General features: G+C 35.8%; 1 long non-coding RNA gene across 1 annotated transcript in view; it reads left to right on the top strand.

The window, feature by feature from the left end:
- The window catches only part of LOC307187575, a 428,053-nt gene extending 403,866 nt beyond the window's left edge, over positions 1-24,187 (top strand). Inside the window, exon 3 of the long non-coding RNA XR_013828645.1 lies at positions 24,028-24,187. This is a non-coding gene — a long non-coding RNA (uncharacterized lncRNA). The remainder of the gene's footprint in view (positions 1-24,027) is intronic.
- The last annotated feature ends 3,158 nt before the right edge of the window (positions 24,188-27,345 follow it).

Here is a 27,345-nt window from a genome sequence, read left to right as displayed (position 1 = left end):
CTGAATGGGATCCTGGAACAGAAAAAAACATTAAAAACTGAGTAAATCTAAATGAAGTATAGACTTCAGTTAATAATAATGAATCAATATCAGTTTACTAATTGTGGCAAATATATTATACTAATATAAGAGGTTAATAATAGGGGAAACTGGATATGGGTTACATGGGAATGCTTTTCATATCTTTTTTAAAAAATCTAAAGCTATTCTGAAAAATGAAAATAATTTGTTAAAAAAGTACTACTGGAAGTGTGACTGAGTCATTTGGTAAAAACAAGTTAGCCAATTGATGCAAAAAGATAAAAGTGGCAAAGCAAGGAAAGGAAAATAAGTGTGTATGGAGCACCCAGTATGTCCAAGGTGCTCTGCTAGGCACCGTGCATGTGCAAAGTAATTTACTTACTTTATGTCTTATAATTGCATATAAGGAGAACATTGTTATTCCAACTTTTAAGTGAATAAACTAAGTAGGAGAGGTTAAGTGACCTGTCTAATATCAAAAATGCAACAAAGAGTAGTAAGAGTGTCAACCTTGGTTGTTTGTTTTAATTTTTATTGTGGTATATAAATATAACACAGACATTTCCATTTTAACCTCAGTTTTCAGTGAAAAATTCAGGAACATTAATTATAATCACAATGCTGTATAACCATCACCACTAACTCCAAAATTTTTCGTCATTCCACACATAAATTCTGTATCCATTCCCCCCTTCCACTAGCTCCAGTTAATGTCTAATCTACTTCATGTTTCTATGAATTTGTTTATTCTATATATTTTATATAAATGAAATCATACAATATTTATTCTTCATATAGCTCATTTCATTTAGTATAATGTTTTTAAGTTTTATCTATGCTGTAACATGTATCAGAATTTCATTAATTCATATAGCTGAATTATACTCCATTGAATGTATATTTTATCAGTTGATGTATGTTTGGTTTGTAATTCCATATGAAATTAAGGAACAGCTTTTTCACTTCCAAAAAAAAAAAAAAAAAAAAAGGCTCGGAGATTTGCCTCTCTCTCCCTGGCCAGTGGGATTTCAACTTCTCATCTCTGGCCACCTGGTAATTTTGGACTAATGAAAACCAGGTGGGTCTATTTTTATCCATCCAACTGCCATGGGCAGATTCTTCCAGGAAATGTATGTATTCAGGTCCTGTTGTTTTACATAAGAGGATCAGGCATCTCTGTTTCTGTCTGTGCTACCCTCCTACTCTCTTCTCTCCAGCTCTGTAGGCATGATATAATGTGAATGTATGTGTTTAATATTGTGTGTGTGTGTGTGTGTGTGTGTGTGCTGATAAGGAGTGAACAGCAACCAACCAGATTGAATGGGCTAAAATAAATGGCTGGTCAATCAGAACAGCCGGTACTTTAATCCCAGGGCATACCACCTAAATGTCAGCTTCATACATAACCATTTCATATATTCATTGTCTAACCATATGCTCACTCATATGTTTCTCTGATTGTTATCATGCATGTATGATGTAATTATTGATACAGACTTTGAAAAAATTTTTATCATGATAAAAATGCATCATATAAAATTTATCATCTTAACAATTTCTAAGTGTACAGTTCAATGGTGTTTAGTATATTCACATTGTTTTGCAACCAAATTCCAGAAATTTTTATCCTATGAAACTGGAACTCTGTACTCCTTAATAACAACTCCCAAATTTCCCCTCCTCTCAACCCCTGGCAATCACCAAACACCTTTCTGCTTCTATGAGTTTGACTATACTGGATACCCTCATAAAAGTGGAATCATGCAGTGTTTGTCTTTTTGTGATGGGCTTATTCCACTTAGCATAATGGCCACAAGTTTCATTCATGCTGTAGCATACATCAGACTTTCCTTCCTTCTGATACTGAATAATATTCCATTCTAGGTATATGCATATATACCATATTTTGTTTACCCATTCAGCTCTGAATGGACAATTACGTTGCGTCTACCTCTTGGCTATTGTGATGGATGCCGCTGTGAATATGGTTGCACCCATAAGTCTTCAAGATCCTGCCTCAATTCTTTTGATATTTACTCAGAAGTGGCATATCATATGGTAGTTGGTAGCTGGATCATATGGTAGTTCTATTTTTAAGTTTTTGAGTAACCTCCATACTGTTCTCCATAGCAATTTCACCAATTTAGATTGCCACCAACAGTGCACAATGGTTCCAATTTGTCCACATCCTCACCAGCACTTGTCACTTTATTTATTTATTTATATCAGTGATCCTAATGGCTGACATATATGCTTTTAGTACCTTAAGGTTTGAGGAGTGTTTTTTGTTTGTTTGTTTGTTTGTTTTGGCTATCACACAGTCTTGAGCACAGTATTCAATTTACAACAACAAGAAGAAGTCATCAGTAGGAAATTGTACTGGTGGAAAAAAATATGCCTTTGCTAACAAACGGTTTCTACAAAAATACTGGAGCATATAATGTGAAATTTTAAAGAACAGTCTCTTGTTTTTATAAACCTATCAGGAGTTCCATACAGGACCACTAGTTCACATTCTCTACACATGACCAAGGAACTACAGAGCAACTTTCTGATGCATTATTCATTCCTCATGGCTGTATTCCTGCTTTTCTGTGCTGATCCATAAATGCATGAGTGGTTAATTTAATCTGATGTCACTCCCCAAAGCTGGTGCAGAGCTCCACCATTCCTGCTGTCACAGTTAAGGGGGGGGGGGGCGGGTCATGTGTCATGAACAAGGGAGGCTTGAACAAGAGGATATGTTTATGATTCAGACATCATTACCAGGGTTTAGTCAAATTAATATTAAATGTATAAAAGCTATGTTCTCAAAATAATCTATTTATTATTTAAGGACATCCCAGGGTTCTCTCCAGCCAGGAGTGTTGCTCTGACACTGCTGAGGCATGCCAGGAACGGGGAGAAGACAAATTGTTCAGTGAAGTTTAATTTTTTATGCATGTTTTATACATAAGTAAATTGGAACACGGAGATTAGATCACACTCCAGCTGTTTCCTTTTAAATTGTGTTGTCCCTGTTATGTTACTCTAAGATAATAATAAACACTGTCTTCTCCCTGGGGTAACACATGAACACAGCACGAAAGTGATGTTAGCCTGAGTCATGTGCAAATTGTTTCATGTCCCTTATCAGGCACTGGTCACTATAGATTCTCTTTTGCTGGAGCCTTCAAATTGTTTTTTATGTTTTTATTGAGTTTGTTTATACATACGAAGGTCAGCAAGGTTAAACCAATCACCAAAGGTTACCTAGTATGTTAGCGTTGGAGGTGTTACTGTATTACTCAACAAAGCAGTTTATTCTCCTCTGCCTTTAATTAAGCCATATTAAGCCATGTAGTCAGGATGCTTTTCTCCTGGATGAAACTTTATGTCAATTCACTAATGCATAGCTTATATTTTCTGTGTATTTTCTCTCAATGAAATACATACTGAAAGAGGTGGACCTAGAAACATATCAGTCTCACTATACTAACTTTTAAAAATGGTGTGTAGAGAATAATTTACATAGGCTAAGGAAGCAAAATCATGCAACAGGTGTTCATTGATTATGTACTATATCTAAGGTACTGTTTGGGCAATGTTGGAGATTAAAAAATATTAAGCAGATGCATCGTCTCTGTGCGGAAGGAACATATCTACCTGCTCTGGGGAGAAGACATAAAACAGCCCAAATCCCCACACAAAACACAAACAGTCTCTATGAAATGTTCATCCTTGAAGATATTGTTCATTCAAGGACCACTCTCCATTACTCAGCCATAAAAAGCAACGAAATTGGGTCATTTATAGAGACGTGGATGGACCTAGAGACTGTCATACAGAGTGAAGTAAGTGAGAAAGAAAAAAACAAATATTGTATAAAATCGCTTATATGTGGAATCTGGGAAAATGATACAGATGAACTTATTTGCAAAGCAGAAATAGAGACACAGATGTAGAGAACAAATGTATGGACACCAAGGGGGGAAAGCTGGGGCAGGGGTGGTGGTGGGATGAATTGGGAGATTGGGATTGACATATATACACTAATATGTATAAAATAGATGACTAATAAGAACGTGCTGTGTAAAAAAATAAATTACAAAAAAAAAAAGGACCACTCTAACCTGTGTCCGGCTGGTTCTAGAACCTAATAGCTTTCCCTACTTCAATTCACCTTTAAACATTCTTGCTGCTCAAAATATTCTTGTCTCATAAGAGATACCAGCTCAGGGAAGATAGATTGATAACTGACTGTGGAAGGGCTTAAATATGCAAAACCACTGGACTCTGTCAACTTTAGGGCGCCAAAGAGCTGTACAGAAACTGAAAATGTGTGGTGAATTGAGCTTCATGAACAGAGGTTCAAGATGTGTTGACATGTTATCAATATCCAATACAGTGACTATGGTATATCAATAATGTAGAACATTTTCATAATTGACAAGTCCTTCTTAGGAGGAAGCTAATGATCACACTCCTTCAGTGAGTGAGGCAGCCACTTAAATGTGTTTCTTCAATTTCCTTGGCAGTTGTAGTAGTAAGATGGTGTCTATATGACATTTTTTTCTCTTGAAATGTTAACATATTTTGTCTCTTACTTATGACTTAGTAAGGAACTTAGAGCAGCTTTTCATTGAAGGTGCTCAAAATACAAAGTTCGCACTGTTCTCTTTTTTTTTTTTGCGGTACGCGGGCCTCTCACTGCTGTGGCCTCTCCCGTTGCGGAGCACAGGCTCCGGACGTGCAGGCTCAGCGGGCATGGCTCACAGGCCCAGCCGCTCCGCAGCATGTGGGATCTTCCCGGACCGGGGCACGAACCCGTGTCTCCTGCATCGGCAGGTGGACTCTCAACCGCTGCGCCACCAGGGAAGCCCTTTTCTCTATTTTTAAATGCTGTCTTTTCCCCTGCAATTGTGACTGGTGTTTTCACTCTGTGATCTTCCTAATTTGTTGTGTGATTCCTGCTTGGAGTATCAGATATTTCAAACATCTGTCCTTAAGAAATTGCCATTATTTTACTAGATATCCACTAAATTAGACATTTATCAAATACCTTGGTTCAGAGGTATAAGGAATCCTCTAAAAATTCTATTATTATTTTTACCTTTAAATTGGACATGGTAAGGAGTAAAATGTCTTTGAATTATTCCTACCCTCATCCAGAAATCTTTAAAAAAGTTATTTAATTCATCTGTGAATATTGAAGTAAAGTAAAACATTTGCCATTGTCTTCAAAATTTTGTTTCTTCAACTAGAGAACAAAAATATTTGAGCCAATTAGAAAAAAATAACTGCAAATAATACCAGTACTAAGCAACACAACAGTAATGCTATAAGAAGATCAGATTAAAGGAGAGGAATAAAATAAATTGTATTTATAAATGATAAAAGCATGTAAGCAGATTACTTTATACAGAAGATCTGATTTATGTTAAACTTATTATAAATAATAGGGTAGTTGATTTTGCCAATGTTGATTGCCAAGAAAATTCCATGCTCTAGGCACTGTGCTGTGTGATGCCAATTAAGTGACAGCCCAGAGTAAGCTCTGACATCAAAGGGTTCAATAGGGTGACCGACAAGTCAACAAATAGTGATGAACTTGAAAAAAAAGTTAAAATGACAGAGGCATGACCCAAACATGAGGTGATCAAAAGAAGGGATTAATTAAGGTGTGTTTGTAATGATTGTGACCTAGGAATGGATGCTAATGGATGCATTTGCTAGGACTATGTTGGGAAGGGCCAGGGTATAACAGGGTTTGCGTAAACTGTCAAGAATGAGGGTCTATTAGTTTCCTCCGGATACTGTGACAAAGTACAAGTTGAATGGCTTACAACAGCGCTAATCTATTGTTTTACCTTCCTGGAGAAGGACAACATGGGTTTCACTGGGCTAAAATCAAGGTACAGGCAAGGCTGTATTCCTTTCTGGAGGCTCCAGAAGAGAATCCATTTCTTTGTTTATTCCAGCTTCTAGAGGCCACCTGGATTTCTTGGGTCAGTCCCCCCCTTCCTCCATCCTCAAAGCTACCTGTCCTCACAATTTTCTCTGACCACAGCCAGGGAAATTTCTCTACTTTTAAGTGATTAAATTGACCCCAGCTGGATAATCCATAATAGTCTCCTCATCTCAAGGTCCTGACTTTAATTACGTTTGCCAAATCCCTTTTGCTATGTAAGGTGACATAGTCACAGATTACTGGGGTTAGAATATGGACATTTTAGAGGACTGTTACTGTGCCTACCATAGAGAGTATTTCATGTCTGCAGAATTTTTGTTTTCTTTCTCTTTTCTTTTATCAACAAGGTTTTCCTATTGACCATGCTGTGAAAATCTTTTTGTGCCATACCAATAACAATAGATCTGTATTTTAAATGAATATAAACAGAAGGAAAGGTAGATATATAGAAATAGATATAGTTGCAGGTACAGCTATGGTACAAATGTGTGTAGGTAATTTTATATATTTTAGATATATTTTACATAAATATTAAATATATATATATATATATATATATATATATATATATATATATACACTTTATGTCATATCTCCTGTCTTCCACATTTCCTACAGTGTCTAAAACAGGGCTGTGTGCAGAAGAGATATTTGACAAATACCCACTGATGAATAAAATGAGAGTTTCCTCTCTTTTTGCTGTATATAGCTTTGAACTCCTGAAACTTTAGAAAGTGACCACTATGGATGCTCGAGCCTGTAATGAAACACTGAGACGGTCCTATTATATTGATAAAATAATACACAAGGCATAAAGCAAACAACTTATTGTATTATATTCATGATTCTCTCTTATCTTAAGCACACACAGAAAATACAGTCACCAGTTTGCTGACCCTAATTCCTCCTAGAGTTGAACCCAAGTGAGGAGATTCTCCTCACTGTGCCCTACCCTGCAATGCTAGGAACTGTGCAGTGGTGCTGTCTCCTTATATTCCAATTGCTGTGTGTGCTTGCAGGTAACTCATATGAATTGTTTTCATAACAGCATTGACAATTGTTTTTGCAATGGAGCCTCACAGGCAAGAGGTGATAGGAAGGGAGATGGCTCCATTTGAGTTACAGAGCTGAGCCAGAGAAACACAAAAAGCAGAGACCAGGCAGCTACTGTCATGACCTCAAATAAATGCTTGTTGAATAGGTGGCCTGAGTACACAAACTTTCTCTTTAAGGATAGCACAAAAGGGAGTTAACTATGGGTGATAAAATGAGTCTTTCCCTGCTGTGAACTTGGATGGTGTCTATAGGACATCAAATAATCAAAATAAGTCTGATGAAGAAATGAACAAGTTTAACTGAGTTCAACAAATCTTCATCAGGCCAAGCACAGTGCCAGGCACTGTTAAACACACTGTTACATAAAGAGTTAGGGTTGGGCTGTGTTCTCAAAGTACTCATGATTTAGTTGACATGGCAACATCAAAGCACATGTAATATGTTGATATATGTATGAGACATAAAGTGAGAAAAGAGGAGGAACTACATCCGGGACATTGTAAGAGAAGGCTTTATAAAGGAGATTTATAGATGACTTTTATCATATCCTTTATTTCTTAGTCATGTAGAGCAGTGTTTCTCTAGTGTTTTATATATATATATATATATATATATATATATATATGTATATATATAATATATATATAAATGGGTATATATACCCATTTATACTCTTTAACTTTTGTTGAAGACACTGAAGAGTGTTTATGTGAATTATAGCTATCAATATCCTTATTATATTCAATAAAATAAATTAAAAAATATATCATTATTATAAGTTAACTTTTGTTTTCAAAAATTTTTATTGGAATATAGTTGCTTTACAGTGTTGTATTAGTTTCTACTGTACAGCAAAATGAATCAGCTGTACATATATATATAGCCCCTCTTTTTTGGATTTCCTTCCCATTTAGGTCACCATGGTGCATTAAGTAGAATTCCCTGTGCTACACAGTATGTTCTCATTAGTTATCTATTTTATATATAGTATCAATAGTGTATATGTGTCAATCCAAATGCCCCAATTACTCCCAACCCTCCCTTTCCCCCTTGGTATCCATACATTTGTTCTCTACATGTGTGTCTATTTCTGCTTTGCAAGTAAGATCATCTATACCATTTTTCTAGATTCCACATATATGCATTAATATACGATATTTGTTTTTCTCTTTCTGACTTCACTCTGTATGACACTAAAACTTTTAAAATCTAAATATTTATTTAATTCATTTAAAAGTAGTAGCAGACATATATTGTTATTAGTTTCATGAAAGACAGCTATATTTTTTAAAAGAACAATTTATTAAAAAGAGTGCGATTGGCTTGCATTTTTAAATGTCTCCAGTGTCTAAAAAGAAATCAGCCATATTCTTATATCTTCATTCAGTCATTTGCAATATGTTCTTTAGGTTTTAGTATATGAAGAAAATTCTGTTCACATAGACATGTAGTTGGAAAAGATAATTTATTTAACAGGCATTTCAGATTATTGTGGATAACCTTCTTTGATATGACATTAGAACTCAACAAATTTCATTTTCTTAAGATCAGTTATAATGCAGATTATTTGAATACATCTTTTATCCCATTCATGATTTTGTTACATTGTGATTTGGTCATTTAGAACTATCCATTCACTAAATTTATGTAGATTTCCCAAACTTTGACACATTTTATCATACAGCATCAAAAATCACCATCATTCATACCTTTACCAGTCTCATCAGAAAATGTTGAATATTGTGAAGCTGTCATATTTATGTTGGCTGATACAAGTTTTCCAAAATCTAATTTTTATTTGAAATTTTGGAATTTATTATTGGCCCAAATACTTTCAGTTATTGTCCTTGAGGTGATTAGCTCACCTTGTTTATTTTCATCAAAATATCCACCAAATATCTAAGTCCGAATAACCATCTTTTGTCTCTCAGTCATTAGTTCAAGTAAAAATTGGGTTCCATGAACAAAGAAGAAAGTTTAGCTTGCAAGTCAGTCATACAAGTGTTTTATCCTTGAGGCAACCATTGTAGTTCAATATGCAGCAGAAATGCTTCATGTGCCCTTCTGCTTTTTTTCACACAAAATATTGAAAGAATGTGTACTATTGAGTGATACTTAATTGAAAATAATTTTTACTTCATCAAGAATATTCTTAATTTAAACTGGCATTCTGGTTTTTTCGCAAGTATACAGTGGTGATGATTACAATAACAACTAGCAAGAAGTTTGGTGCCTCCACTTGGTTTGTGCTAAGGAAGGCCCATCAGCTTTGCCCACTGTCACTCTTGCACCATCAGCGCAAATGTTTACACAGGGAAAAAAGGCAAAGAACATCTCAGTTTGATTATAAAAATAATGTTGGCCTTGCAGACGCCTAAAAGTGTCTTGGAGACTGCAAATAGTCTATGAAGCACACACTGAGAGTCACTAATTTATAAAATACAGAATAAAATTCAATATAGCAAAAAATATCCATAACCCTAAATCACCCAGTGTTTATATTTTCGTGCACCTTTGCTGAGGCTACGAATGTTTAAGAAAACCTGTAGGCAGTACCCTGGATCCTCGTCAATTCCTCTTGCAGCTTATACTTCTCTGACTGTGACTCAGTCAATTATAATAGTGTTTATTAAGAGACCCTACTATGTGCCATGCACTGGTCTTCAAATAGCCACAAGAGGAAACTGAGCTCTTGTTGAAATATTTCTGTTACGGTTGAGAATGTTCTCAAACTCCATGAATAACTTCAGGCAGCTAAACCTAGGCATACGTTGTCCTCTTTATTTTAGTCCAGACCTCATTTTTGACCCTAAATGATTTGAATCAGCTGATTATTTACCAACCTTGTCCCCCGAGGCAGGGACTGGATAAAGAAATTTGCCAGAGCAAAGAATCTGTCTGATCTGAGGAAAGATGAGGTATCCAGAATAGCTTCCAGCATCTGGATATTTTAAAAACCAGCTACACTCCTTAATTCAGGGGCTTTCAAATATACACTTCCTTGGAGTAGTGGAAAATATTGATTTCATGTCTTCAGTTTGGTTAAAAGGGTATACGGTTTATTTAGCACAGTTCTCCTCTAAACTGCTGAAAAAGCAAGGGGCCAGAAAACATAACCTGAAATGCTAGCCAACATTGTATTAAAACATTTTTAGCTGCATCTCTGATTCTGAAAAGAAAGTGCATATAACCTTACTCCTTTCTGCTTTATAATTTTCCTAGCAATTTCCACCCAGGTTACAGTAATGTTTGTGTCCTCCCCAGCCCAAACCCTTCTCTTGGCATGAAGGTCAGTGTTTATTAAGCCATCATGGAAAGAGAATTTAACCAAAATATACTATGCATCTGTTGTGAACCAAGTGCCATGACTTTGGCCTTCAAGGCCACATGTCAGTACCCACCAAAACATTTTAAAGGATACATGGGTATTACCATTTTGCAGGGGAAGAAAAAGTAGATTAAGTAGGTAAATCACTAGCTCTAACTGTATTGTCCCCTTCTCCCCTATTATCCATTACTAAATGGCAATGATAAGTAGCTATGGAAAGATAATTGATACTGCTCTGACTTCAGTAAGTACAAGGATCCCTGGATTTCTGTGAACAGTGTCCATGAAAAAATGTTGCCTGCCATATCAGTAAACAAAGCATGTTGCAGCCATCAAGACATCACATTACAGCTGCCCCAAAGGTGAGCCCTGAGGGACCTCAGGATGGCGATAAACCGGCTGCCCATTGCCAAGCTCTCAGCCGCTGCAGTCACCCCTCAAACGTGCACCCTGAGAGGACTCAGGATGAGAAAGCACAGGATGCTGGCTCAAGACAGCTAAGGTGCGCATCAGAGGAATGATTTCAGTGAGACCAGACTCTTGCATCTTCCCATACATAGATAGGTGCTAAATTCCTTAACTTGAGATATCTGGTTTTCTTTAATTAACGGTAATCTTTTGATGTTCCAACTACCTGGCCTGTGTTGCAAGAACTCCTGTATACCTTGGGTCCTCCCTTACCTCTTAGGAGCCATCCCTCAGAGCTCTCTGAGATGCTATGTTCCAGGCTTACGTTCTTAGTTTTGCCTGCCGAATAAAGCATAATTCTCAACTTTTAGGTTGTGCATTTTTTTCAGTCGATAAGGGGAAGAAAGTACCTTGATGATCCCAGGTTTTCTTCATATGGATTGTGCATCTGAATTGGGGTCACCACAACAAAACTCCACAAGGAAAAGGATACCATCATGATCAAAGCAATCCACTCCCTTTCCAGGGATATTCCCTTCTTAATATCTAAGAAGCACTGAAATAGCATAAGAAGAAAGTCATGACTTAATGTAAAGCACCACTGAGAATAAACAAGAGATGTAAGCAACTTTTGGCAGGAAAGAAGTCCCTGCAGGAGGCCCCTTTGTCTCTGACACTAACCTTAAACCAGGCACCCCCGTGTTCTACTCATCTCTGGCCCTAGCACACCTTTCATATCTTTTAATCACACAATATCTTGTCTAATCTCTTGGTTCCTTCTATAAATCAAAGAAGTAGAAATGAAAAATAAGTAATTAACAGAGGACTGGATCTCTTCCCTAGCTTCCCCTTCAGTAATCTCCCGAACAAACTGTGTGAACAAGACAGCATCTAAAGATCACGAGGAGTCCACAAGGCTGCACGCAGTGGGGGACGGTGACAACTCTGAACCCCCATCTCAGTGATTAACTGAGATTACTTCCCTTTTCCCTTTAAAAACTTTCATGGCTGAGCAGAATCTTCAGAGATGGTTTTTGGGGGACACTGGATCCACCATCTCCCCAGATTGCCGGCATTCTGATTAAAGGCAACTTTCCTTTCCACCAGATTTTGGGAGTATAAATTTTTTAAGAGGTGAGCAACCAGACCTGATTTGGTAACAGAGAACATGAGGTTAGTGTCCTTGGTCTCTCTAACTGAGGCAACATGTTCGAGGCACATAGAAAAATTACAGAAAATACACCATGTGAATCTTGAATCTAAGTTGGTCAAGCCGTTCATGGATGCAGGCAAGGTCAGTACTCTTCCCTTCATGTGGTGGAAATGGAGCTAGACTTGAGAAAGATCTAAATAATTTAAGTATTTTTTTATTTGTCAAATATGAATAAGTGGTCCAATATAGCACCTTAAAATAACAGGAATACATTTTTTTTTCTCCTCCAAACTTTGTGGAAGTCACCAAGTCTCATTTTAGAATACATTAAGTCAATCATATATCACTAATTTGGGATTTTTTTAATTGCAGTTATTAGAAAAATGGAATTTCGCATTTGTAAAAATGTGTCTTCTGACCTTTGGAAACCCTGGTTCTTTAGTTAACTAATTGTATGCAAATGAAAAAATCAGCATATTTAAATGTAAATTTTACACTCTTTTTCTCATTTTTTAAGTCGTTTTAGTTCTTTCATTGGTTTTGTGCCAGAGCTCAAGAATGTGATTTATTTATGTTTTCCTTTCTACTGTGTACCTAAGATGCGAAAACAGCCTATGTTTAATGATGGTCTGTGCCATCATTAAAAAGTCGTTTTGACAAATGATCACAGAAGCCTCGCTACTTGTACTCATTCTCCTGTCTTTCTCCAAATGAGCCAGAAGCAAGCACTTGGATTCACACTTGCCTAGAAGACATGGCAACCTGCATCCACATCTGGGATTCCAATAGCACAATCTTTATCATGCCATCGCCACCAGACAAGATTTATGAGACCTCCACCTACTGACACCACTGAGCTTGTTCAGTTTCTAGTCAGTTGAGCAGTTCTTAGTAAAGTCGGTTTTTATGCTGATACCACTGTGGTGGACACAGAGGGACAGAGGGAGAAGGAGGATGGATTCTTACTAACATGTGGTCTGTGCCCCACACTGTGCAAGGCTTTTGCATATCCCATGGTCACTAAATACTCATAACCCAGCAAAGAAGGCATCATTGTACTCATTCCCGAATGACAAATGTTTGTATCAAACTGGAAAAAAATAGCCCAAAGTCAAACAACTACAAAGCAAGAGAATTAGAATTTAAATCTAGGTTTTTCCAAGTCCAAATTCCTTAAGATTATATGATTTATTTTGTTTTGTTTCAACTCTCTTCCTCTCCCTCATACATATACACACAAATAAACCTGTAGGTTGTGCTTGGTCTTGCCTTATATGTTAATTCGACAAATATTACTCATGGGCTATGACAGAAGGGCTTTTATCCAATAAAATTCCCCATAGATTTGCTTTGTCAGTTTCTGAAATTCTCACCATCTGAGATTCTTAGGGTAGTAGGGGTTTCACCACTCTGCCCGCATGTTAATTTATTCCGCAGAAGCTTTTGCCTTGTTTCAGTTGTGTCTGTGCCTTATGCCAGTGACAATCCTGAGTTATATAAATAAACGATATTATATGTGAACCACCAGAATCAAATGTATAATCTTGATTTCCGATACCAAGCCTGGGGGTTGGGGGGTGTTGGTGGTAACTAGGATCACATGACACAGAGCACACAAGAACCTGGCTCACCTGTGCTCCCAACAGGCTACACAGCAGCCTGTATGCAGCACGGTGCCCTCCATCGATGTGTCCCTCCTTAGTCCTAACCCTGCAGAGACCTGAGCCCCTCTGCCATCACACTCACCTGGCCCAGGCCTTCTCATTGTGATGGGAGAACACATTACCGAATCTGGCCACGCTGCTTGCCACGTACAAGACTAATTCTCACAAATGTTGGTAGAAAGGAAAGGTGCCTTTAATCAGAATGCCGACAATCTGGGGAGATGGTGGACTCCACTGTGTTCAGACTCCTTGTGATTTTTCTTTAGATGTTATCTTATTCACACAGTTTGGTCACTGTTTGTTCAGGAGATCACTGAAGAGGAAGTTAGGAAAGAGATCTGGTCATCTGTTCATTACTTATTCTTCATTTCTATTTCTTTGACATATGGAAAGAACCCACAAGGTAGTCAAGGTATTGTGTGATTAAAAGATTTGAAAGGTGTGCTTTGGCCGGAGATGAGTAGAGCATGGGGGGGAGCCTGGTTTAAGGTTAGTGATAAGACAAAGGGGCCTCATGCAGAGAACTCTTTCTTGCCAAAAGCTGCTTGCAAATAGAGGCACAAAGTCGTAATGGAAGAATTGAGCTTTTCCCTTCTTCAAGTCAGATTCCACAAATCTGTAAAAGACAATAAATAATACCCACCTTGGCGTGTTGTGAAAATTATATACAGAATACTTCTCTTGGTGCTCAGGATGTAGTCTTTGAGTTTAGGCATTATATCGTTGTTAAAGTGCAAATTCCATGTTAGTACTAAAAAATGGCTGTTGTCATCTCATAGGACTAGTCAATATCCATCTGATAATAAAAGACAATTATAAACTAACATACATTTATATCCGTTTGTCAAGTGCTGTTTTACTTTGCACACAGCAACCATTTTATAAACATGTATATTTTAAATAAACTATCTACCTATCTAAATATATAATTATTTACTTATGATCTATCCAATAGTCTATTTTCTCCCTTTTATTTATATATTTATGTGTGCTGAGAGAAGAAAAGAGCACATTTATTCTGTGTGAGGTAGTTGTGAGTGACCTATGAAGGAGTGAGCATAGAGGGATTTACAAATATAAATAAAATAAGCTCTTTAGGAACTTATAATTAAGAACTATAGGGCTTCCCTGGTGGTGCAGTGGTTGAGAGTCCGCCTACCGATGCAGGGGACACGGGTTCGTGCCCCGGTCTGGGAAGATCCCACATGCCGCAGAGCGGCTAGGCCCTTGAGCCATGGCCGCTGGGCCTGCACGTCCGGAGCCTGTGCTCTGCAACGGGTGAGGCCACAACAGTGAGAGGCCCATGTACCGCAAAAAAAAAAAAAAAAAAAAAGGACTATATATATAAAAATTCCACCACTCAAGAAAAAAATATATATATATAAGAGCCAAATTTGTGTTGCATTTGGAATATACTCTATGTGTTCTGAAAAGGGAGAATTTGTAGTCTGGGAAATCAGAGAAGTATTTGGGATATGGAGCTTAAACGATGAATAAGGGAGATTACTGCCATTTGCAAGGAACTGAAGATAGGTATAGGTATTTTGCATGACTTAATTTTCATAGCACTGTGAAGTGGATATTATTTGTCATCATTGTATGGATGAGAAATCCAAGACTAAGGTCACACAGCTAGCATGAAGCAGAGCAGGTTTTTGGATTCATAATCCTTTAATCTTCATGAAAGACTGCCTCTTCAAAGAAGGAAAGAGTCCTAGGTTATCTCAGATGGGTGGGATGGCAAACCCGAGATGTGGCACACAAGGGAAGGGGGCAGAACGAGATATTTTATTGATGTGAAAGGAAGTTAAGGGATGGTTAGATTTTTTATATTTATTTATATTTATAAAGGGAGAATATACTTACGTTTGTATTTATAAAGGAAGAAAAAACAAGAAAATCATTATAGACTGTCACACAGTTCAACAGGTTTTGGAAGTGTTTTGTACATAAATTAGTGGCAAAATACAAATCTGATCATACTAGTTAAATTATCCTGGTATTATCCTAGTTAAACTGTTCCTGTGACTCATCATCATGTAAAAGATGTGGTCTCAACTGTTAGGCGGCCTTACAAATTGGCTCTTCTCCACCAACTCACTCCACAAAACGCACACACACACACACACACACACACACACACACCTGTCCATTCTCTGGTTCTCTGCTACCTCATCAGTTTCAATTGCTGCTGTGTATTTGATTCTCCAGCAACTCTATAAAGTTTAGAGTTGTTTCCTCTGTACCCATCTTGATATTTTCACACCCATGCCTTTGTGCATTTTCTTCTCTTTTCCTCAATATAGATACAGATATAGGGATAGATATAGATAGATCGATATAGATATTTTGGTGGGAGGAATCAGAAAATGAATTCTCCTCTTCTCTAAGACTCTAGTTCAGTGCCCTTTCTTCTGTAAAGTGTTCCCGGCCTCTGAAGCCGTCTCTAACTCACCCACAAGTTAGTTTGAATGATGTTCTTTTCGTCTCTGGTGCCTATTTCTGTCCTAGCACTTCTGCTGTGATACTATAATGATCTATGACTAAATCTCTTCTTCACCTAAGCCATGGATTTGTTGAAGATGAGAACCATGGGTTTTATTCATCTTCATGTTCCTAATATATGTCAACAGCCTAGTCAAAAAAAAAAAAAACTTTAAGAGAATTAATAAAAAGTGAATCTCTCTCAGATTGTTAGACTTTCAAGTCTAGCACATTTTTTAGGGCTTCTATCTGGAAAAAAAATATTAATTATAGTTGAAAGCTTCTGATATCACTGTTGATGACCCCTGCCTTCTGGTCTTCACACCTTTGTGTAACCTCCTCCCCCTGAATGTGGGCCAGGCCCACACTGACTTCCTTCTGTAGCCAATAAAGTGAGACAAAAGTGATAGGATGTCACTTTTCAGATTGGCTTATAAAAGACTAAATTTTGTCATGACTCTCTCTGGGCTTCTAGCTTGCCAGCTCTAATGAAACTGGCTACTACATGGAAAAGCCCATGTGGCAAGGATCTGTGGGAAGCCTTTGGTCTACAGACAAAGAAATAAGACCCTCAGTCCAACAGCTCACAATAAACTACATCCTGTCATAACCACATGAGTAAGCTTGAAAGCAGATCCTTTCCCTGTCAGGCCTTGAGATGAGACCACAGTCCCTACTGAATCTTGACTGTAGCCTGTGAGGGCCCCTGAGGCAGTATCACAGCTGAGCCACACTGGATTCTGATCTATAGAAACTGTGAAATAATAAATGCTGTTGCTTCAAACCAGTACAATTTGGGCAATGATATACATAGCAGTAGATGACTAATGCATTATGCTATGGGAGTTCAAGCTTTACTGAGTTTGTTTTGCACATGTACCTACACATATACACACATCCTTTGCAATTCCATTACTTTTTATGATTTGGACAGGCCTAGTTCAATCTAGGTACATACTGCTGAAATGATACATGTCCTCAGTTTTTAAAATGACTTGAACACTCTTAGGAATTAAAATGAAGCCTAGACATAAAATAATACTCATGTCTCACAAGTACTAGAAGGCAGATGCTTGTGAAATTCTACTTCTCACTGGAGAGAGAACTGCTGAAAATCTGACAATTTTTGTAAAAACGTATATTTGTATTTAACCAAGTACTTATAACCCCATTTAATATCTAGCCTAAATCTAGATTGAGACTTTTTAAGGGTTTAGCTCGTCTCAGGCATTGAAGATGAGTTATATTCTGAAGGTGCATAATCATAATATCTTTTAATAACATCATTGCAAGGCGGATTCATTTTATTCCAGAAGATTCTAATGGCATTATGCTTATTGTCATTACCCACAAGTAGCGGCAATATTTTGTTTTCCGTCTCAAAATACCCAAGGAGAGCATTCAGTATCTTCAATTAAGGAGATTCAAGAATCATCAGCTTGGCATCTCTGAAGAGACAAAAAATAAAAAGAGAAACAATAGAAAATAGTCAAACAGTACAAAAAGAAGGTAAAGTGTCAGTAAAATTTTCTCAACACAGTATGCTTTAAAGGCATGTTTATTTTAACAATCCTGATTTTTATCTCTAATTCAAAATCCTAAGTTGAAGTAGCTAAGAAATGGAATTTGAAACGATATAAAATACAGTTTTCAAGCCAAATATTTCAAAATGGTCAAACCCACTGATTTCTTCTCAGAGCATGAAGCAGAGACCAAGACAGAGTATAAAGTGAGACGTTTCCAACTGCCCGGTCATACCAGCACAACAAAGGGATTTTCTTACCAAAAGGCAAAGGCAATGATACTTCTAAAGCCAGGACAAAAGTACAGTAAAGAAATGAATAAGAAAATAATGCATCTTATTTGAACTTATTGCACAGCTTATCACCACAGACCTAAATTCATACTTCATGTAATTCTCAGAAAACATGAGACAAAGCAATAATCTTACATATGCAATAGCATAAACACCATAAAAGAAAAGGCAGTGAGATATAAAATAATAACACTAGTGAAGTGTACACATGTGTATGTTTATTTGTTGTAATTTAGCAGAACTTACAACTTCAAATGTGTGCTATTGCTTTTCCTTTTGAAGAAATCATGAATAGTCTAGGGATGCCAAAGTGCTTCAGTAATTCTGAGAATTCTTCCTTAAAATCCCTTCAGAGATAGTTGGTGAGAAATGCACCAAACTCAATTGCTCACAGAAAGGCAGGTAAATCAACTAATTTTAGCAGATTGATTGAAGTAGGGTAAATGTGATGGAGTCAGATGACCTGGAAAGTACCTTGCTCCATGTGTAAGGGGCAAATCCCACTCAACTCTGGCCAGTATTGCCACAACGGCCCTCTGTTACCAGACTTACTCATTTTTAAGAGAAGCTGGAAATCATTAACGTGACTTTCTCTGATTTTTATGTTGGTAATTAATTCAAATGCAATTCAATGCAAAATAATTCAAATTATTTTGCAGACTAAAATGCCATGCAAAACAAAACATGTCTATGAGCCAGATTCAGCTTAGGGTGACTGGTTGTAATCAATCATTTATTCCAATGGCAACCCAACAGGTTTGGTTAGAAATAGTTGGACAAACATGGAGAAGGGGAAAGATGCAGTGTTGTTAACCCTTTAGCAAAAAGCATGTGGAAAATAAATGTAAAGACAGGGTAAAATAAAATAATGCTGAGGGAAGTTTCCAAGGCCAACAGTCTAACATTAGAGAAATACTAAAACAAATATTGGCATTTAAGAGGAAGAGTTACACAGTAGAGAAGAAATCAAGGGTAAGACTAACAGAATTTGAAATAACACTTAAATAAGGTAGGGTCACATTATATAGCCTCCTCAAAAAGACTATTAGACTAAGTAACCTATGTATTTAGTTCTGATTGGACAAAAGTCTCTTGTGAAATTAAGCTCGCTTGTTTGTGATTGACAGCTCCAATAAAGGAGATATATTTATTGAAATGAAAAAATATTAAAATGATTTTATTGTTTCTACCTTACATAAATATTGTCTATTAGCAGAATAGTTAATGAGGTAGAACAAAGGGAAAAATTTTAATCCTCCCCAAAACATCTGCTACAAATGACATTAGAATTTTGATAGGAATTGCATTGACCCAATAGATAGCTTTTAGTAGTACTGTCATCTTAACAATATTACATCTTCCAATCCATAAACATAGGATGTCAGACCATTTATTTATGTCTGATTTAATTTCTTTCAGCAAGATTTTGTAGTTTTCAGTGTACAAGTCTTTCACCTGCTTGGTTAAGTTTATTACTAAGTATTTTATTCTTTATTATTCTGTTGTAAATGGATTGTTTTCTTCTTGATTTCCTTTTTGGTTTGCTCTTTGTTAGTGTACAATGAACCAATTAATTTTGTATGTTGATTTTATATCTTGCAAATTTTCTGAATTCAGTTTTTAGATGTAATACGGTTTTTTGGTTGCTTATTTAGGGGTGGAATCTTTAGGATTTTCTACTTACAAGATTATATCATCTGTGAACAGGAATAATTTTACTTTTTTCTTTCCCATTTGGGTGACTTTTATTTATTTTTCTTTCATAATTGCTCTGGCTAGTGCTTCCAGTACTAGGCAGAATAGAAGTAGGAAAAGTAGGCATCATTTTCTTGTTCCTGATCATAGGAAATGCTTTCATCTTTCAACATTGAGTATGATGTTAGCTGTGGGGTTTTCATATATGAACTTTATCATCTTTGGGAACATTCTTTTTATTACTAGTTTATTTAATGTTTTCATCATGAAAGGGTGTTGAATTATGTCAAATGCTTTTTCCTCCTCTATTGGTATGATCATTTTCCCTTTTATTCTACCAGTTTGGTGTATTACGTCAACTAACTTCTGTATGTTGAAACTTTCTTGCAATCTGGAAATAAATCTCTCTTGCTCATGTCTTGTAATCCTCCTGGTATGCTGATGTATTTGGTTTGCTTGCATTTTGTTGAGAATTTTGCATCAATATTAATAAGGGGTATAGGTCTACAGTTTTATTTTCTTTCAGCATCTTTTCTTTGGTATCAGGGTTATGTAGGCCATAGTGAATAAGTTAAGGAGCATTTCCTTATCTTCATTTATTTGGAGAGTTTGAGAAACAGTAGTGTTAGGTTTATTTTCTTTTATGTTTGGTAACTTTACTAGTGAAGCATCTGTTCCAGGGCTTTCTTTGTTGAGAGGTTAATTGTTAATTCAATCTACTTACTAGTTGTAGGTCTATTCAGATTTTCTATTTATCATGAGTTAGTCTTGGTATGTTGTGTGTTTTTAGAAATTTGTCCATGTCACTTGATTGTCCAACTTCTTGGTGTACAATTATTCATAGTATTCTTTTATAATTATTTTATTTATGTAAAATCTGTAGTAACAGACCCATTTTCATTTCTGATTTAGTAACTGGAGTCCTTTCTCTTTGTTTTCTAGACAATCTAACTAATGGTTTTATTAATTTTCTTGACTATTTCCAGGAACCAAATTTTGGTTTTATTGGTTTACTTTATTGATTTTCTATTATATAATTTATTTATCTCTGCTATAATCCTCATTATTTCCTTCCTTCTGCTAGGTTTAGGTTTAGTTTGTTATTCTATTTCTAGCACCTTAAGATATAAATTTAGATTGTTGAATTGACATCTTTCTTCTTTTTTAATGTATGTATTTCCAGCTATAAATTTCTCTCTTAGCAGTCCTTTCACTGGATCCCATAAGTCTTGATATGTTTTTCTTTTACTTTGTCTCAAAGTATTTCCTAATTTACCTCATGTTTTCTTCTTTGACTCATTGGTTGTTTGAATGTGTTGTTTAATTTTCACGTGCCTGTGTATTTTCAGTTTTCATCTGTTATTTATTTTTAGATTTATCCAAATGTGATTAGAAAAGATACTTTGTATAATTCAAATAGTTCTAAAATTTTTAAGACTTGTTTTGTGACCTAACATATGGTCTAACCTTTAGAGTGTTCAGTGTGCACTTTGAGAAAAATGTTGTGGGATAGTTTTCTCTATCTACCTGTCAGGTCCAATTAGTTTATAGGGTTGTTTAAGTCCTCTATTTACTTATTGAACTTCTGTCTAGATGTTCTATTCATTATTGAAATTTGAGTATTTAAGTTTCCAACTGTTATTAGAGAAATATCTATTTCTCCCTTCAATTCTTTTAACCTTTGCTTCATATATTTTGGGGCTCTGATGTTTGGTTTACATATAATTGCCATAGATTCTTGGTTAACTGACCCTTTCAATATATAATATGCTTCCTTGTCTCTCACAGCAGTTTTTAACTTAAAGTCTAATGTGTCTATTAGTGTAGCCACCTCTACTCTCTTTGATTACTATTTGCATGAAATATGTTTTCTGAAATTATTTCACTTTTAACCTACTTGTGTCTCTAGGATTAAAGTGAGTCACTTGTAGGTAGTATATCATTGGATCCTGTATCTATTTTGCCAATCTTTGCCTTATGATTGGAGACTTTTATCCATTCACATTGAATGTAATTACTGATAAGGAAGGATTCACTTCTGCCATCTTGCTATTTGTTTTCTGTATGTTACATAGCTTTTATACAGCATATATCCTATAGAAAATTTAAAGTGAAGTTAAAAAACAAAATTGTAATAATACCAGCTTTTATATTTACCCTTGTGTTTGCCTTTACCACAGGACTTTGTCTTCATATGAATTAGAGTTACTGACTAGTGTCCTTTCATTTCAACTTTAAGGAAATCTTTTGCATTTCTTACAGGGCAAGTGGTGATAAACTCCCTCAGCCTTTGCTTATCTAGAGGTAGCTTAATTTCCCCCTCATTTTTAAAGGACATTTTTACCAGATATAGAATTCTTGGTTGACCTATTTTTTCTTTCAGCATTTTAAATATATAATCACACTGGCTTCTGGCCCCTGAGGTTGCAGATGAAAAATCTGCTGATATTATTGGTTACCCTATTTTTGGGTGAGCCACCTCTCTCTAGCAGCTTAATTTAAGACTCTGTGTTTGGGTTATGGCAGTTTTGTTATAATAGATCTCAGTGTGGCTCTCTGAATTTATCCTACTTGGACTCTGTTGAGCTTATTGGATTTGTAGATTCAAATCTTTTCTCAGATTTTGGGGATTTTCAGCTATATTTCTTCAAATAATCTTTCTGCCCCTTTATCTCTCTCTTCTCCTTCTGAGAATCCCATAGTGCATATATGGTCAGTTTGATGGTGTCCCAGAAGTCCCTTAGGATCTGCTCATGTTTCTTCACTATTTTATCTTTTTGCTCTTCAGACTCACTAATATTAACTTCCCTATCTTCAAGATTTCTTATTTCTCCTGCCTTAAATCTTCTGTTAAAACTTCTAGCTAATATTTCATTTCAGTTATTGTAATTTTCAGCTCCAGAATTTCTTTTAGGTTATTTTTAAAATATAATTTCTATCTCTGGTATATTTTCATATATATATATATAATTTCTTTGATTTTCTTTAATTCTTTGTCTACATTTTTCCTTAGATGTTTTAGAATATCTGGCACAAATGATTAAAAATCTTTGTCAATTAAATCAGATGTCTGGACTTCCTCAGGTAGTATTTCTGTCAACATATTGTATTTTGTTCCTTTGTGTTGACCATGTTTTCTTGTTACTTTATCTCATACATTTTATTGAAAATTGATTGCTTTACTGTGACAATATGCTAACTAAGGAAATCAAGTTTCCCTTTTCATCAGGGTTTAATGTTTTTGATTGTTGAAGGCTGTAGTAGTCCTTTTATTTTGAGACTTTCCTTTTTTCTTCTTTTTGCAAAGACTGTTACTTATCAAGTATGATAACTAAAGTCTCTGTTCCTTTAGCTCATGTTCAGCTAATGTATGAACAGAGATTTCTTTACTGCCAGGAGTTGAAATAAAGCAAAAACAAACAAAAAACTACCATAAAATGAAAAAAAGAAGAATGGTAACCTTTTATTTGCAAACTGGCTCTCTATTGGGGTACTCCTTTACCCTTAAGCTAGGCTTGATCTGAGTCTATGAATCAGCCCAAATTGAAAGCTGAAATCTTCTCAGTACTTTTCTGGTCATGTGTGCCTGAGCCTTCTGCTGTCTTTCTATGTTTCCTCCTATACACAGCTGCTTTTGAATGTCCTAATTTTTCAAAAAATGTCACTCCAGCTTCTCTTCTGTGCCTTAGATGGCCTACTACATGTCTTTTCCTCAAGTCTCTTGTCCCTGGTGTCTTGTTATCACCTTATCATTTTTATAAGCAATGCCTGCCATTTTTCCTTTATGCTTTCTGAGTCATACAAAAGAGAGTGATCACCTCACTTCAGTTTTTTAGGTATCGCCCAGTAGTCGAGTTAGAACAGACTTAAACAGAATTTTTCGAATAAGATCTGTTCTGCTCCCTTAGGTTGAAGGAGCTGTTACCATGTCCAAGCTTGTACTGATTGCTGTGTGACAGACCAATACATTGAGAGATGAGGTGTTGGGTCAAGGAATAGGGACATTATTTGGAAAGCCAGCAGACCAAGAAGATGGCAGACTAGTGTCCCAAAGAACCAAGTTGGAATTCAGGCTTCTTTTATACTAAAAGGAGAGGGACATGGCTGGTTGTTGTACACTTCCTGGTGCTGATCAGACCCCAGAGAGGATGTGATTATCCTTTGTTCTTGCAGCTGTGCAGAAAGGTCTGGCTGTGATGTTCCTATTAACCTCCAAGAAGACACATCTTATTGTCTGTTCTGCAGTTTTTTATCTCTATATGAATGGAAATGTGTTAACACCTTTAAAGTTTAAGCCTGGGAAACAGAGCCTTGCGAATGGGCTATCATGCAGATTTCAGGCTACAGGCAACATTCTTTTACAAAGTGCAGAGTCCACATGACTAAGCATAAAACACAGAGCAGAAAAGTTAGAACCAAAGGAATATTCAGGTTTGTTCTTTTCTATTACAGAGGAGCAATGAGAGCCAGCTGCTCCACTGAAGACCAATGTTGTCACTGCACCAGGGAGTAAGCAGGGTGATGGTGAGTTAAAATGCCACAAAATTTTCTACTTTAAAAATTGATTTTTTTTATTGGGCATTTGCTTGCGTATTGAAAACCTTTGACTATATTTCAGACCTCTAACAAAGTTGATTCAAATGGCTTCTGGTTGTTCCTTTGATGTTTCTGTAGGATAACAAGAATTTGGGGTTTTCTAGTCTGCCATTGTGGTGACATCACTCCCCCACTGCATCCATTTTCAAATCTATTTTTTGATGCTTGTTTTGATTAGTGAATAATAACATGTCAAAATTATTATTTTTTTGATTGCCACTGACACTTCTCATGTTTCTTGACTTTATCAAGGAGATATATTTTCCATTTTATAAGTACTTTGTTTATTGAATTTACCACTTTACATATTGAAAATTTTCTATTAAATTTAAATATATTTTGCAGGATAAAAATATTAGTCATTCTCATTATATTTCCTTTTATTGTATTAAGCTTTCATGAATGATGGTAGTTGTATTGTCTGAAATTTATAATATGGAACAAATGATTAATAACTGATTATAACCTGACAGAAATTTGTTATCCTGAGAGTCTATATTTTTAGGCAATACTTTCAGACTTGGAATATATAGATTTCAAGTTTGCTTTGTTCATCCAAGAGATTATTAAACTTTGCTTTTGTCTCTCTATTCCTATTTCCTCCATTCTTCTACTGAAGAAATATACAAATCTATTTGTAAAGAATGGGAGTACATTTGCATGTTTATTGTTTCCTCCTCTCCATTCTTTACAGGTGGATGGATTGTTTTGTGCAAGCAGCATAGGCTCTTGCCAAGGCTGATAACTTACATTGATTGGTGACTCTTCTGGGCAAGGCCTAGCATACTGACCTTCTGCTTTGATTACTCTTTCTGACATCCTGACCTGTTGAGTTAGGGTATTTTGAAACTGTAAACCCAAACATTTCATTCGTTCAGATAATACTCATATGATTATAAGATAACTTTTCACAGAGCTGATTTCTACTGCTATTTGGATAAACAAAGATGACATTTTGGAGATCCTAAGGAATTTGAAATTATTTACAATTTCCAAATCTTGAACCAGAAGATTTTGGAACAATGAATCAGAATGATTTTATCAAGTTAGTGTTGATCAGACTGCCTTCACACACCAAGCATTTTGGAAAGTAGGGGGCAGGATAGAGTGGAGTACATGGAGGATACTGAGTTTGTGCCTGATCAAAAATACATGTTCTCAGAGTATTATTCCTGTAATTATCTTAACCACATAAGCATTTGCTGACTTAGTGACATAATGTTATACTAATAATTATATCCAAAGTTGGTAATAATTTGCAGTTTACAATACATTTTGACATATGTCATATTATTTTCATCTTCACCATAGCTCTGTGGAATGGATGCTACTAATATTTTGTTGTCATTCTCATTTATGATTAAGATTAGTGAATTAGGTATTTGATCAAGGTTTAGCAGGGATTAAGTTACAGGCCTCAAACCATACCTTCTAATTCTAAACAGCATAGGTGCCTGATAGAAGAATGTTATATAGACAATCTGAGATAGAAAATTTGCCCGTAATCTTGGAAGGAAACTGTGGCTACAGTAATCAAAGATTTCTATAAAATTCTCTGTCCTTACCATTATTGGGTAAGTTTGAGTAGCAAAGCTTTTTGCTATAAGCAAAAATAAGGAAGAACGGTGGGCTGGGTAAGATTAAAAAAAAATTAACTTCTAATACTGTGGTCAGAATTCAAACCTTTCATCACCAGAATGTGTGTCATTTCTGATAATATGAAAATGAACTTTGTAATTAGATAAATGGCATGTTGGATAAATTGCAGTGCCCAAGCGGAAGTGATAGTAGATTTTGTAACCCAGTTTGGAAAGTGACAAATTTCTTTTAACAACATTTTCTCATGATAAAACTACATAAGGATAAAGGAGAAACAGTGCTTTAAAAAGCAGAGTAAAATATTTACAGATATAGTCCATTGCAATCAAGGAAATAGTTACATGCAGAATCTGTTTTTCTATTTGACTCTTACATTCATATTGGTATACTATTATTAAGCCTCTTATTTACTTTATTAAAAATTAGACCTTGCTATGAAGGTCAAAATGGCAATGTGTTGTTGAATTTTTCTTTTCATCATCTCAAAATAAAATAAAATATGGAGTTTCTGAAATTAAGTTCCTCAGTCCTTCACTTAGAAATTTTCCCTATGAAGAGAAAAGAAAGAAGCAGATTCAAAGTTTTACAGAAGTGTGTACATATATTTTTTTTCTCCTGAAACCTAATGGAAAAATACTAGCAATATGCATCCAATCTCTTAAAATGCAATTATTTACAATTAAAATGTAAACAAGTAGTTTACATTTTAAATAAATTTGTTATTCTGATTTCTAATTCCTAAAACTTTCAGACCCCTCACAGTTATATTTCATACCTTCCAGTTTAGATGCTGGCACATGTTAAGGGTATTTATTCATTCTCAATTAAAGAAAAACCTGATAAAATATGATAAATCATGTCATTACCCATCTTCTCAAGATCACAGAACCTCATTAGACGTTTAAAGGTTAACCGTTGATATTCTCTTTACCTTAAAATAAGGATTTACAGTTAAAAGTAAAAATGATTTTTATAAAAATAAATATTTCATATGCATACTTTATCCTTTTTCAAAGGCTTTTATATCTATCTAATTCAACTCCACAAACCACTGTATAAGAACTAGAAAAATTATCTTAGTTCCCATTTGACATATACAGAAATTGAGGTTGGGAAAGGGAGCCAGGTTCATGGCAAAGCTGATAATACACATCCTGATATCAAGTTCAACGTATGGTAATTAGCTTAAGGGTACCCTCTTAGGATGGCAAAACAGAAGGACGAGGAGGAGGAGGATAATACTGACAGTACCAAATGCCAGAATGGATGAAACAATGATGAAAATCAATTGGAACTCTCACAAATTAATGGCGAGGAAGCAAAATGTTATAGCCACTCTGGAAGACAGATGGAACTTTCTTTTCTTTTTTTTTTTTTTTTTGGCCATGACGCATGGGTTGTGGGATCCCTGGTCAGGGATCAAACCTGGGCCCCCTGCAGTGGAGCTGAGTCCTAACCACTGGACCACCAGGGAATTCCCAGATGGCACTTCCTTATAATGTTTGACATACAGTTACCATATGACACAGCAAGCCCACTCCTGGGTATTTACCCAAGAGAAAAGACAACTTATAT

This window comes from Stenella coeruleoalba (genome assembly GCF_951394435.1).
Source record: "Stenella coeruleoalba genome assembly, chromosome: 6".
NCBI lineage: Eukaryota > Metazoa > Chordata > Mammalia > Artiodactyla > Delphinidae > Stenella > Stenella coeruleoalba.
This window is presented reverse-complemented; position numbering and strand designations above follow the sequence as displayed.